Genomic DNA, 15,609 nt, shown 5'->3' on the forward strand with positions numbered 1-15,609 from the left:
AAAAAAAAAAAAAAGCTTCCTTTCTTTCTGTTTCCTGTCTAGAGAGACAATATTGTGGATTATTAGTCACATATGATCACTCAAAGGGCCAGTTCAAGATTATTATATAAATTAATCACTTCAGACAGGATTTCCCCTTACTGGCTTCTGTGAAAAATTATTACCAATCTTCTGAAGTTTCAAAGTAAGTTTCAAAAATGTGCAGGAAATTTGCAATTAGGAAAATTATATTTCTAAAAAAGGCAATATTATCTTTTATCCCACATGTTCTTTTTCAGTATGACTTCCCATGCTTGCATTTAGAAGTGGTGTATATTTTCTTACATCTTAAATCTAAAAGGCCTTTGAGACCTGTTTTTGTTTTTTTGTTTTTTTCCTTTTTTGGAGACAGGAGCCTCAAGCTATCCCCCTGGGTAGAGTGCTGTGACATCACAGCTCACAGCAACCTCCAATTCCTGGGCTCAAGTGAGTCTCCTGCTTCAGCCTCTCGAGTAGCTAGGAGGCTGGCGCCGTAGCCACTTGAGCCACAGGCACTGAGCCTTGAGACCTGTTTTAACCAATAGAATGATGTCTTAAAAAGAAATGCAGCTACAAATTGGCCACCTGGAACATTTCTGCTTAGAATCAGGCTGCCATGTAGAGATCCAGCCCAAAGAGCCATATAAAGAGGCCCAGGTACAAAAGAATATGCTCAGCAGAGTAACACCTCCAGCTGAGTTCCAGCTGGCAGGAAGCACATGGTAATCAGATGAGTAAAGCCATTTTGGATCGCCCAGACATCCTAACAGACACCACATGAAAGATGAATACGAATCACCCAATCTCCCTACATAACTAAAATAAATAATAATTTATTTTTGTTTTAAGCCATTATTGTTAACACAGCAATATATAACAGAAACAAGGTATTAACACACATCAAATGGTTAATTGGTGAACCTGTCACAATCTGCAATTGTGAAGGCAAATCAGCAGCAGCAGCAGCAGCAGCAAAGAGAGCTACACAGCATAGCTTAAGAAAGTCTTTTTAATTCTCAACTGGAAAAAAGTCAGTCCTACAAAGAGCACCTGTGTGCCCCACTCAGGGACCCAGGGACCAGCCTACCAGGCCTACTGCCTATACCCCTCCATGAACATGCACTCCACTTTGAGAATCTGGAGATTGACTCAATAGGGCCACTGCTAGTACCTACCTACCCTGCCCAGAGACCCAAGAAGTGGACCACTTAGCCCACCAGCACCTGTATACTTCCTCATCATGGATCATTTCCCTTGGCACCCATGTTTACCACCTGGGGAACCCATGACCAGTCCATCTGCCCTATAGCCACCACTGCTGGCACTCAGGTGGTCTGCCCAAGGTCTGAAGATTGTCCCCCCACCAGGCACACAGCTAACACTGGCCATCATTAGTGCCAATACATGCTACCTAGGGACCTAAGGACTGGCCTATCTCACAGAAATGGAACTACATGAAATGCCTGAAAAAGAATGTGTAATAGGCTTGGCATCCATAGCTCAGAGGTTAGGGCGCTAACCACATGCACCAGAGCTGGTGGGTTCAAACTCAGCCCAGGCCTGCTAAAACAAAAAATAGCTGGGTGTTGTAGCTGGTGCCTGTAGTCCCTGTAGCAGGCGCCTGTACCTATATGGGAGGCTGAGGCAAGAGAATCACTTGAGCCCAAGAGTTTGAGGTTGCGGTGAGCTGTGATGCTACAGTCCTCTACCAAGGGTGACATACTGAGACTCTGTTTCAAAAACAAAAAAAGAATATGAATAATAATCTCCAGAAAACTCAATAAGATACAAAGGGACACATATAAACAATAAAAAAAAATCAGTAGAACAATTCATGACCTATATAAGAAATTCAACAAAGAGGTTGATATCATTTAAAAAAATAATGAAACAAAAATCTCGAAACTAAAGAATTCAATGAATAAAATAAAAATATAATTAATATTTTCATCAGCAAAAAAATCTTATACTACAAAGAATTATGAACCAAATTAGAATGGTACTGGCATAAAAATAGACACCTAAACGAATGGAAGGGAAGAAAGAATCCAGAAATAAATCCACACGTCTACATCCAACTCAAATTTCCAACAAAGGCACCAAGAGCATACACTGGGAAAAGGGCAGGTTTTCTAATGAATGGTGCTGGGAAAACTAGATAACTGCATGTAGAAAAATAAAACTAAATCCTTATCTCTCACCATATAGAACTCAAAATTGAAGATGCAGAAAGGCGGGTAACAAGGGCCAGGAAGGGCTCTGCAAGGGCTACCTCCTTGCTCTGCAGTTACATCTAGAAAATGTCTCAGGAGAGACTCTTGTCCTACGGCAAAAGCTAAGTAAGAAAATATGGGACTGCCAGGGTGTTATCAGAATCTATTCTCAGTGGGCTTCAGCACCTGTGGTTCTAAGTATACTGCTTTTGACATAAAAAATGGATTTCATGTGACAGTGAAGAAGCTATCCAGGCCACTTCAGTTTACCATAAATGCCAGAAGAACCTACAGAGAAATGTGGTTACTTAAACATATGAAACATGAAAATGTGATTGGTCTGTTGGATGTTTTTACACCTTCAAGATCTCTGGAGGAATTCAATGATGTGTATCATGGGGGCAGAACTGAACAACACTGTGAAATATCAGAAATTTACAGATGACTATTTTCAGTTCCTTATCTACCAAATTCTCTCAGGTCTAAAGTATATACATTCTGTTGACATAATTCACAGAGACCTAAAACCTAGTAATCTAGCTGTGAATGAAAACTGTGAGCTGAAGATCCTGAACCTTTGAACGGCTCGGCATACAGATGATGAAATGCAAGGCTACATGGCTGCTAGGTGGTACAGGGATTCTGAGATCATGCTTAACTGGATACATTACTAGTGAAGTGTTGGTATTGGGTCAATGTGATGTATAATGGCCAAGCTTTTGATTAGCAGAACACTGTTTCCTGATACAGACCATATCAATTGATTGAAGCTCATATTAAGAGTTGTTGGGCCCCTAGGGTCTGAGTTTATGTTCAGTCTTTCACCCAGATGCTGAGGATAAACTATGCAAATTTATTTATTGGTGCCAATCCTGGAGAAGATGTTTATATTGGACTCATGTAAGAAAATTATAGCAACCCTTCCAAATGCCTACTTTGTTCAGTACCATGACTCTGATGATGAGCCAATGGCCAAAACTTACAATCAGTCTTTTCAAAACAGACCTCCTGAGGTTGAACAATTAAGAACCAAACTCATCAGCTCGGCACCTGTGGCTCAAGCGGCTACACCTAAGGTGGCGGGTTCGAATCCCTAGCCCGGGCCCGCCAAACAACAATGATGGCTACAACCAAAAAATGGCCAGGCGTTGTGGCGGGTGCCTGTGGTCCCAGCTACTTGGGAGGCTGAGGCAGGAGACTTGCTTGAGCCCAGGAGCTGGAGGTTGCTGTGAGCGTGATGCCATGGCACTCTACCCAGGTGGATAGCTTGAGGCTCCGTCTAAAAAAAAAAAAAAAAAAAAAACCCCAAACTCATCCTAGAAAAAGTGCTACATACCTCACTGATGAATATTACCACAGTTACCTTCAAAGTACACTCCATGGCCACTACTGGTCAACGTAGTGATATTTACCAACGAGACATGTAGCACTTTTTCTAGAATGAGTTTGTAATCTTAACTGTTGGACCTTGTACAATGATAGCTCTAATGGTCTTTCCAGAAAAAAAGTTCCAAAATTGCTTTGAAGAGTAGACTAGGTCCTGGTGTCACTGCCTAGCTTCCCATGGGGAGTACCTCAAAGGTGACTGTAGTGATATTCAGCAATGAGGTATACAGCACTTTTTCTAGGATGAGTTCACAAACTTAATTGTCCGATCTCATAGATGAGTAGAAAAAGCTTGATCTACTATGAAGTCATCAGCTTTGTGCTGCCATCCCTGGACCAAGAAAAGATGGAAAACTGAAAACCTGATTTCTGTTCTTTTGATCACAGTTCACTGTGAGGGGAGGGCCCTTCATGGGAACTCCCCAAATATCAATGTAGTGTCTCTTGTCATGAAGATTCCTCCATGGTGGAAGGGGTGTGTGTTTGTATATATGCTAGTATATGTACATAAATGTATCTGTCTCTGTGGGAAGGTGAGAGAAAAATAATATCAGTAAACTATAATCGCAATGATGTTACGTAGAATTGCAGATGCTCCAGGGCAGCCTCCACATTTTCTTCATTCTGAGACAGCTCAGGCAGACAAGAACTGCCAATCTCCTTAGGAAAATGTTAAAAGCAAAAAAAAAGTAATAATAAATTAAAAAAAATTAAATATCCTAGCTCATCATCCGTAGCACGGTGGTTACGGCACCAGCCACATACACCAATGGTGGCTGGTTCAAACCCGGCCCGGGCCAGCTAAACAACAATGGCAACTGCAACAAAATAAAATAGTGAACATTGTGGCAGGTGCCTGAAGTCCCAGCTATTTGGGAGGCTGAGGCAAGAGAATTGCTTAAGCCCAAGAGTTTGAGGTTGCTGTGAACTGTGACACCACATCACTCTACAAAGGGTGACATAGTGAAACTGTTTCAAAAAATTAAACATCCTTTCTCCTACTGATGCTTTTGCCACTTTAGCTTCCCCTGGGCCCCCCTCTTGGACAGTGGGTATCGAATCAACCACATCCCACAGCGGCAAAGAAAGAAGGCTAACATCTTCCAGTTGCTTCAGTCCAAAAACCAACCCTCAGCAATGCATACGGCAAAAACAGATCAATTGGCCTCTGTGCACTAGGCTCTGTTAACTTGTTTAGCATGGTTCTCAGAACTGGGCAGGTGCATTTGAAATTGTAAATTGTAAATTTGTGCCTTAAAAGGAGAGAAGAACGTGTACTGTGGATAGTTTAAAAAAAAAAAACAAAAAACTGCAGCTACTTAAGTTCTGAACCAGCACAAGTAGAAGGGCTGTTGGATGGCTGCTGAGGACCAGAAGCGGCCATGTGTGTGCATGAGTATAAAGTACATCTCTTTCTCCTCAACCCCAGGTGTTGTTGCTATTTTTCTAGTTACCCCTCCCTCATAGAGAAGTTTCATGAGTATTGGCCCCAGTCGTCATAAGCAGGTTCTTACTGATAGTGTATTTCCTGTGTGCTCTTTCTTTCTAGCACAGTGAGGATGTGTTCTGCATGTCTTGCTATTTGAGCATGCACAGCTGCCTGTCCTGCTCTCTTTGGGAAGCCCTGGTGCTTAGGCAAGTATGCTAGTAAAGACTTCTTGGATAGTTCGTATTCTATGTCACCTTAGCTGTTATTAAGGGCAAGTAAATTCTCCTCTTTTCAGCCCGCAATGCTATTTTGTGTTGAACACAATTTATACTCAAGGTGCTTTTGACATGAAAACCATGAAAAAACGCATTTTCATTCTTGTCATGATAAATGCATTTTCATACTTGTCATCGTTCAACAAACTATTTTGAGGAAGCTATCATGGGAAAGATTAGGCCTTTTCCCAAGAATATCCCACACTTTGGGGTAAATGGTAATGTCTTTTGTCCTAACAACCAATGCTAAGAAATGCTGAAAATAACAATGAAAAATAAATATCAGTAAGCCAGAAATTCCTTTCACTATCTTTCTCTAGAATTTTTTTTTTAAGTAGCAAAAAGGTATCTTTTCCACTCCTCTACAGAAAAGGGTCATCTTGGCAGCTTAATATTGACATTTTGGTCTTGGTTTGGGGAGAAATAATTTTTGTTTCAGAATTTTACATAGTGCAGGAATACTTTGAGAATGTGATTCCTTTTGATGGGGAGAAAGGGCAAATTATTTTAATATTTTGTACTTCCAATTTTGTAAAGATGACATATCTTTGGGGGTAAAGAAGAGTTGTTTTCATAATTTTCTGAATTTTAGGCATTTTGTGCTACATGAGGGCCCATATTTAAGTCTTTTGTGTAAGAAGAAAGTGTAAAGCTACTTCTAAGTATTGACTGTGTGACAAAATTTTGTATTTGAGACAAGATGTTTCCATTTGTCTATTAGTATAGTAATGAATGCACTCCAGAAGGCCAGGGTAGGACACCAGAATCAACTGGAGCAAAAAAAAGAGGCGGCAGGCTGGAGGTGATACCACCTTACCTGAGATTCTTCCCCTCTTTCAAGGAAGGTAAATGTAAAGGCCTCATCTCATTTATATGCACTTCAAATTCTGACCATCCACAGCAAGATGAATTTTATCAGCTGTGTTTGATTGTAAAAACTAGTATGATTTCATATAGAAATATTGCTCTGAACATCTTTTAATAAATGGAGGCTGCATGCTCCAGAAGCCTGGACTCTAACCTGGAGCTCTCAGAAGAGCTAATTTCTGAGAAAAAATTTCTCCTACCTCCTAACTTCTCCAAACAGAAAACAGAAGAGAGAATAAGAGAAAACTACTATTTTATTAACATTCATAAACTTGGCTATAATCAGTTTTTCCATACAAGATATCAGATGATACCACTGGTTAAAATGAAGCCATTCTTCAAATTAAAAAAATAAAATAAAATAACAATAAGCTAAGGTAAATTTATTACTGAAGAAAAAAGTTTTAATCAATTTAGTATAACCTAAGTGTAACTGTTTATCAGGTGTATAGTACTTTACAGTAATGTCCTAGACCTTCATATTCTCTCACTATTCACTAATTCAACCTAAGCGACTTCTAGTCCTATAAGCTCCATTCATGGTAAGTGTTCTTTACAGGTGTACCTTTTTTTTTTTAATCTTTTTTAACCATATTTTTACCGTAATTTTTCTACGTTTAAATAAACAAATGCCATTATATCATAATTACTTTCAGCATTCAGTAACATAATATACTGTGCAGGTTTATAGCCTAGGAGCAATAGGCTATACCATATACCTGAAGTATTATGTATCACAGCAGGCTATACCACTTAGATTTATGTAAGTACATTATATGATGATTGCAAAACAACAGAATTGCCCAACAATATATATCCTCATCATTAATCAATGCATGACTCTATTCTACAAATATAATGATAAAAATCCCAGCCCTTCCCACCACATGGCTAAAGAGTACTGCAAGACAGTTTTATACTATTCAGACCAGGGATTAAAAGTTTTTCTCAAAAGAAATTAAACAGATCAATGGAAAATACCCTAAGATAGTGATACTATGGGTTCCTCTGTACATATACTTAATAACCCTATAATGAAGTCCACTAGATTATAGGCCTGTCCCATCACATAAAAGACATTTTTGTTATTTCTCTATTAAATATAAATATATATACAAAAATCTTGCATCAAAGTTTGCATCATGAATACAACTGAACAAACAAAAAGGATCTTGAAAAAGCATTGGTAAGGCATAAAACATAGAATCTTTAAAAACAAACTAATTTTACTAGAGACTGAGATATTATATATTTGAAACAAGAACAGTAAATTATTAAAAATAGACAAAGATCTGAGAATTGTCGGAGTTTAAAAATTGTATATAGAATATAAAATAAATACCTTAGACTGTGGTTCTCAATCTTCCTAACGCTGAGACCCTTTAATATAGTTCCTGTGGGTTGCGACCCACAGATTGAGAACCGTTGTCTTAGAAGGTTTAAAAACAAAGTCAGGAAAACAAACTACCAGAATAGAAGAACAAAAAAGACAGACAAAATGAAAGAATAGGAGAAATTTATAAGAAAATTAAAGGGCAAATTGAAAAAATAAGAAAAAAGAAAGGAGGACCTGATTAAGAAATACTGTAACAATATTTTCTAGAAATGAAAGACAATCTTCCAGACTGAAAGGAACTAACAAGTACACCCTTTAACAACACCTTGATTCCATCAGTCTTATCAGAAAACAGGCATTTAACCTGATCAACGTGAGTGACCCAGACCTTCCAACTTGCAAGCATAGTTTGTTTCCACAGCTTGTGGCCCCATAGAGGGTTATATCCCTAATCTGCTATTCTTACAAAATGACTGGCAACAGCCCAACAATCAGAAAAATTAAATTTGACCTTTAGGAGTATTGTCTAAGGAGGAAGTTGGTAAACATTTTTTTTGAAAAAAGCAGATTGTAAATATTTAAGTTTTTTAAGCCCCATACATATTCACTTCTCCCAATCCCAACCAATGCTTTAAATATGCAAAATCATTCCAAGCACAAAAACAGGCTGTAGCTGGATTTGACACACAGGCTGAAGTCTACCAAACATGGTTTAAGGCAATGGTCTTCAATTCAGCCCACTGTGCTGGATCAGCCCTTCTGACACTTAGTCTTCCAGTGTTTTCCTTGGAGCTGGAAGGTGGCTGCCAGCCGGTGGAGACCACAGCTTTTCACTTAGCCAAACAACAAATGAACCAGATCCAAAAATTTAAAGTAATCTCTGCACACGAAACCAGTCCAAGAGCTTTACCCATAAGGTCAATTTAACATTATTTGCCACAGCAAACTTTACTCAAATTTATCAGTTGAATGTAGGTACTTTTTCTAATACCAAGGTGTCCAACAGGTACTTGTGAGAGGCTATAGTAACAGCCACAAGATGACTATGATATTCTCAGGCTGGAAACACAGGGAGTAGAGAGTAGCATGAGAAAAAAGGTAGGGTCACTAGGAGCAGTATGTAGGCTTTATGTCTCCTTCAGTTGTTCTCTCCAAAGTTAGTGACGAAGCCCTAGGGTTGTTTCCTCCGTCAAACAGCTTCTGATACTTGGAAAACACCCAGTTCAATAGGGCTACATACCACTGTAGCTCTTTCCCTCGGTCTTCAGCCCTTTTGGCAAACTCTGTGACCAGCTTTCCCTTCTCTCATGGGACCAAGAAGGATGGTGATTTGGGTGCTTATATCTAACAAATCTAGGAAAGTTTGAGTCCCTCTTCAGCTTCAAAGTTCCCTGGAGGCAACTTTGGTTCTGTTTCTGTTCTTATGTTGAATCTGTATGTAAGCTGGAACAGGAACATTTACCTATTACATGTAACATATAGCATCTCTATGTAAGTTCAAGTCGAATGCCAGTCAGATGTTTGTAAAATAGAGACTGCATGTATAGCCACAAAACTCCTGATACATTGTCAGGATAACCTTCCCTTTTTCTATCACATGCATGAGAGTGAACAACAACCAAAGTAATACCTAGGTAGTTTGTCTGAATCCTCATGATGCACTGCTTAAGTTCCAGTCTAAACAATCAATCATTAAGCTACCCACTCCGTAGCTTAACACATGGGCAAAACACATTAACTATCAAACCCTAGGTAAACTCAGATCTAATCTGGCCCACAGGAGCCCCTGTACTCCTTCCATGTCTCTATCAGAACCCTATCTGTTCACTAAGACCACATAAAAGCTGCTGAAACTAATAAGTATGTTTAACAAGGTTGCAGAATATAAGGTAAATATACAAAAATATATTGTATTTCTATATACTAGCAATGAACAAATGGAAAACAAAATAAAATAAAAATTTTTAAAATATCAATTACAAGACTGAGTAAGAGCAAGAGCCTATCTCTATAAAAGATAGAATATTTAGCTGGGCATGGTGGCACATGCCTGTCATCCAAGCTACTCGCTGAGATTAAGTTAAGCCCAGGAGTTTGATGTTGTAGTGCAGCATGTGTGACAGAATTAGAGGATGACTCCAAAAAAAAAAAAAAAAAAAAATCTAAACTATTGAAATACTTTGGGATATATCTTACAATAGATGTGAAATGACTGTTACAAGAACAAAAAGATGAGTCATAGACTCTAAATACTTACAAAGCATACATCTTACTTGGATTCAGAATAAAGAATTCTCAAAAGTCAGTAAGAAAAAACATTTCTTAAATAAAAAGTTTGAACAGTCTGTTAAACATCATATGGTTAAAAAATATACAAAAATATGCTCAATATTATCAGTAGTCAATAGGAAAATACAAATTTTTTTATTTTTACATATACATGTGTTTACTAGGGAAATACAAATTATAACTACAATGAGATATAACTAGATACCTTTTAGAATGGCAAAAATTAAAAAGACCAAGCATAAAAAGGTGGGCAAGGATATGAAAAACTGGAAGCTTCAACACTGCTAATGAGAACAAGTACTTTGAAAAACAATTTAGTAGTTTCTTTAAAAGTAAAACATAAAATCTATCAAATGATCTAGTCATTCCACTCATAAGTATTTATGAGTATTTATGCCAATGAATAAAAAAGTAAATGTCCACATGAAGACATATACATGTGCATTTACAGCAGTTTTATTTGTAAAAGGCAAAATCTACATAGAACTAAATGTCTATAAGCAAATGAATGTATTCATATGATGGAATATGAATGAGCAATAAAAAGGAATCAACTTTTAAAGATATGCAAAACCTCAAAATAATTATGGTGAGTGAATGAAGCCAGAAAAAAATGACTATATACTATATGATTCTACTTATATAAAGCTCTATAAAATATAAACGAATCATTGTTAAAAAAAAGTTTGGCAGCTCGGCGCCTATAGCTCAACCGGCTAAGGCGCCAGCCACGTACACCTAAGGTGGCGGGTTCGAATCCCCAGCCCGGACCCGCCAAACAACAATGACGGCTGCAACCAAAAAATAGCCGGGCATTGTGGCGGGCGCCTGTGGTCCCAGCTACTTGGGAGGCGGAGGCAGGAGACTCGCTTGAGCCCAGGAGTTGGAGGTTGCTGTGAGCTGTAATGCCACGGCACTCTACCCAGGGGGACAGCTTGAGGCTCTGTCTCAAAAAAAAAAAAAAAAAAAAAAGTTTGGCGACAGATGGAAGACGGGTAGGGGGAAGCAAGAAAGAGAGATTACCAAGCAGCACAAGAAAAATTTTGGGCTGTGATGGATAAGTTCACCCTCTTGATTATAGCAGTATTCTCATAATGAATACACATATTGAAATATATAAAAATATATATATTTTAAAACATGCAGTCTATTGTCTCCACCTTCTAAAAAGCCATAAACAAATTTTAGCTTCAGATGGCTTTACTGGTAAAATCTATCAACAATTTAACTTCTCAACTTACGTTATGGGGCCAGCATAATCTTGATACCAAAATGATCAAAGACATTACAGGAAAACAAAATTACAGACACAGGCCAGTATCCTTCATAAGTATAGATGCAAAAATCCTTTTAAAAATAGAAAATGAATATAGCAATATATAAAAAGGATACTATCCCACAAATGTAGTATCAAATTAATGTATTTAAGTCTCTACAGAGACCAAGTCAAAACTATATAATCTTCTCAATAGATTTTTTGAAAATAATTCAACATAAATTTATGATTTAAAAAAATTCTCACTGAACTTTAAAGGATGAAAGTAACCAATATATAATACCTAATGCTTAAAATGCTTACAATATTGAAGTACTGAAGGTTAGCCCCTTAATAATTGGCAACAAAGCATCGATATTCACTCTGACCACTTTTATTCAATATTATTATACTAGAAATCTTGGCCACTGCATAACAAGAGAAAAAGAAATGAGTAATGAAGCTTAAAAAGGATTTGACAACTAATATACATGCTTGATTATGTGCACATCATCACTCTGTTGACTTAACTGTGATCTGTTGTAATATATATAATTCACACATGTATTTAAAATAAATTTGTATTTAATTGAAGTGTATATTTATAAAGTGAATATTTACATTTTAAAAAATATTGGGAAGGAAAAAATAACAGTTATTTCTACTGAAGAAATAACACCAATCTTACAGAAACTCTTTCAGAAAACAAAACAAAAGTGAGCTCTTCAACATAACTTTGGTAACAACACTAAACAAGAAAGAAAAATTAGAAGACAATCTCTCTTATGATTATATACGCAAAAATCCCAAGTACAATATTAGCACATTAAATCCAGTTATTACAAAATGTATTACACATTCCAGACAAGTTATTAGAATGAATGCAAGCCTATTTTAATATTTTAAAACCCAATCAAAGTAATTTAATACATTAAGTTCATTTACTGTTCTTTTTTACTGCCTAAGCAAGGCCTCAAAACTTGTAGGCAGAAGAACTGAGCTTCAATCGGGCTCCAAGTTTGTGCATAACAAGGCTATAGTACTTGTTCAACTCTCACTGAACTTTTAAGAATAAAAATAATCAATAAATAACACTAATGCTTATAATTTTGTACACTGGTCCATTAACCAAATGGATGTAGTACTTTTAAAATGGAATAGTACTCAGCATTAAAATGGAATAAACTACTGCTGTTCCAAGCATTAAAAGGGATACATTTCAGAAACAATGAGCAAAAGAAGCCTTTTCATTTACATGGGAAGAATTTAAAAAGTAGGACAAATACATAGTTTAAGGTGAAAAAATTAAGCAGTACTTGCTTGAGGGAGGGTGGGAGGATTAACTGGAACACGGCAAGAGAAATTTTTTGAAGAGATGTAAATATTGCATCTATACTGTAAAAAGGGATTTGGGTTTCATATATGCACTTAATTGTCACCACTATTTAGCTAAGATTTGTGGATTGTAATGTATGTAAATGTTGCTTCAAAGAAGTAAATAATAACTCAGTGGATGGTGAAAAGTGGGGGAGGCAAAAATGAAGCAAGAATATCGTAATGGTAACAGTTCTATCTGGGTTATGGCTACACAGTGATTCATCATATTGTAAACATCTTTCTATTTAGTTTGTGTATTTTTTAACTTTTCCAAAAATAAATTTTAAAAAAACAGAGGTGGCAGGTATGTGGAAGAACTATGAGGAAGAGAATGGAGGTAGGCTTTGTAAGAGAGAAACAAGAAGAAAAGGTCGGGGAAGAGTTTGGTTTAAGTGTAATGTCAAGAAAAAAAAAAAAGGAATAATGGAAGATAAAATTTAGTAGAGGGGGGGATGAAATCACACACAAAAAAGCCAGAAATGTTAGGCTACAGAAAACACACTAGGCAATGGGGAATTATTTTTACAAATTCAAGTTTGGGAATGACAATATAAACGCTAAACTTTAGAAACTTTATCCCAGAAGTAACATGAAGGTACAGAAGCATTACACTGCCCTTATAGTCAATAACAATACTCTGAACAGGGCAATGATGGGGGCATAACATATGAGTTAGTATTTGATACTAAGATCTAAAACAGCAAACATCGACTTACATGGCTTTGAAGAGGTTTAAGCACTGAGATTCTTTTCCTTAGCACAATATAATACTGAGAAAAGTAACCTACTGAAAACAGAATGTGTTTAAGTCTGATGCCAATTTCCTCAAGATTTGTGACTGGAAGTGTTAATTTACAAGTAGAAGTGTCAATCTAATTAATGCTGGAATTTCAATTTTAGCTGATGTTTTAAAAATAATCTTCTGGTGGAACTACTATAAAAGCATAAGCAAGGATTCCAAACTTGCAACAAGTACTCCAAATAGCAATGCGTGTATTTTCTATGCTTTATTTTCTTTAAAACCAATTCAATTGGTTTTAAAGGCATCTTAGCCAATAAATTTTCTTATTCCTGTGCCTCCCCCCAGACACATCACCATGGCTACGACCATGAAAATAATATATTATTATATTCTTGAATATATTCTTTATATTCAAAAGAATAAACCTAAGTTAGAAGAACACACTCGTGTAATGTCTAAGAAAGAAGAAAATGAAAAACAAATAACTAAATTACTAGTAAAAATCATTCTGCATATGCCTGAACTATATTAGTATATCTAGAAAATTTCTTAAGGCTAAATTCACAATTATTAAAGCTGCTATTATTATTTGAGGGGCCTTAAACATGACAATTCTTTGATTGACCAGACATTACCCAGGCTCCTAAACCTTCTGCTAAGCTCATCTGTGAAGTACCTTGAAAAATCCAGTTTTGGATTTGTAGCAAAAACTTTGATATCTGATCACCCTAAATAAATATCCGATTGGGTTCTTCATCCTCTACCAATCCCCAGGGGATGTATGATTACACAAGTCTGTCTTTAGCAACAATCCTTCCAGGTCAGTTTAGCTATAACCCCCTTAGCCCTGATGTTTCCTCTTAATAAGTTTCTATCTGCTCACTCTCACTCTGCTTCTTGGTATAAATTCCCATTTACCTGTACTGTATTTGGAATGGAGGCCAATCTTCCTCTATCTCTGCAAAATTCCACTGCAGTGGTCCCTATACCTATCACAATGGTCCGAAATAAAGTCTGCCTTACCGGTATTCAACAAGTACCACTGAATTTTTTTCCTGTAACATAAGGACAATCAAGTATTATCCATCTTAATGACAATTACAAAAAATATATAGGCATAAAAATAAATAACTTTAAATCAGACATAAGCACCTCTGAGTATAAACAATTACATATTGGATTAATTTTCTGAAGAAAATAGTAAAATCTTTTCCTAAAATATTGATTTAAAGACCCTGGGGAGGAGCCAAGATGACAGACTGGAAGCAGCCTACATATACTGCTCTCATGGGAACTGAAAGTGGTAGGCAGATTATCAACTATACATGTAGTTGAATCAAGCAACAAACTCCAGCCTAAAGAAAACTGTAAAAATGTCAAACATGTAATTTAGAATATGGATGAGAGATAGAATGAACACAATTGATGAGAAAGTTGAAAATCAAAACAAAGATATAAAAAAAATTCAGGACATTAATGAAAAATTCACTGAAAAGATAAGCAGCATAAGAAAAGATATAAAAGAATTTAAAGAAACAAAGGAGTAATTTAAGGAATTTCAAAATACAGCAGAAAGTTTTACCAACAGAATAGATAAGAAAAAAGAATTCTAGAGCTTGAAGACAAGGGTTGTGAATGATCACCATCAGGAAAAATATAGAAAAAAAGAATAAAGAAAAAGGAGCAATCACTTAGAGAAATATCACATTATAATGAATAAATAATAGGTTATCACTAAGGAAGAAAAAGAAAAAAAGAAAGAAAATCTATATGATTTTTTCCTGGTATCACCACAGATATAGATATCCAGAAATCAGACGGACATTGAATACGTGGAAGATGTATAGCAAATAGAACTTCACCAAGACGCACAGGCACATATGGAAAAAGAGTCAAAGTGAAGTAGAAAATCCCACCCATAAGACAAAAGCAACAAATAACATACAAAGGAAAATCCATCAGACTAACAACAGACATCTCAGTAGCAAATTTACAAGCCAGAAGGGATTAGGGCTCCCATTTCTAGCCTTATTAAACAAAATAATATCCAGCCAAATAAAGTCTTTCTCAGACCAGAAACCACTAAGGGAATTTGTCTCAACTTGACTTGTCCTACATTAAATGCTCAGAACAATTTACACCCAGCAGTGTAAAACACCTGTAGGTTAAAATTCACAGCTCCTATTAAAGAGTAGCATAAGGAGGTAAAACAAAACAAGATAACATTAAACCTAAGGAACAGAATACTATCTTACATATCAATACTAACAATGAACAAAAATAGTCTTTTTTTTTGAGACAGAGCCTCAAGCTGTCCCCCTGGGTAGAGTGCCGTGGCACCACAGCTCACAGCAACCTCCAACTCCTGGGCTCAAGCAAGTCTCCTGCCTCAGCCTCCCAAGTAGCTGGGACCACAGGCGCC

The 15,609-nt window shown here is 36.7% G+C and overlaps 1 protein-coding gene and 1 pseudogene across 4 annotated transcripts in view; one reads left to right on the forward strand and one right to left on the reverse strand.

The window, feature by feature from the left end:
* The window catches only part of GPHN (gephyrin), a 642,655-nt gene that overhangs the window by 519,948 nt on the left and 107,098 nt on the right, over window positions 1–15,609 (reverse strand). The gene's annotated exons all lie outside the window — the stretch shown is intronic.
* On the forward strand, window positions 2,304–3,975 carry LOC105887752 (annotated as a pseudogene).

This window comes from Otolemur garnettii, unplaced genomic scaffold, assembly GCF_000181295.1.
Source record: "Otolemur garnettii isolate 467f Iridium unplaced genomic scaffold, OtoGar3 scaffold00115, whole genome shotgun sequence".
Classification (NCBI taxonomy): Eukaryota; Metazoa; Chordata; class Mammalia; order Primates; family Galagidae; genus Otolemur; species Otolemur garnettii.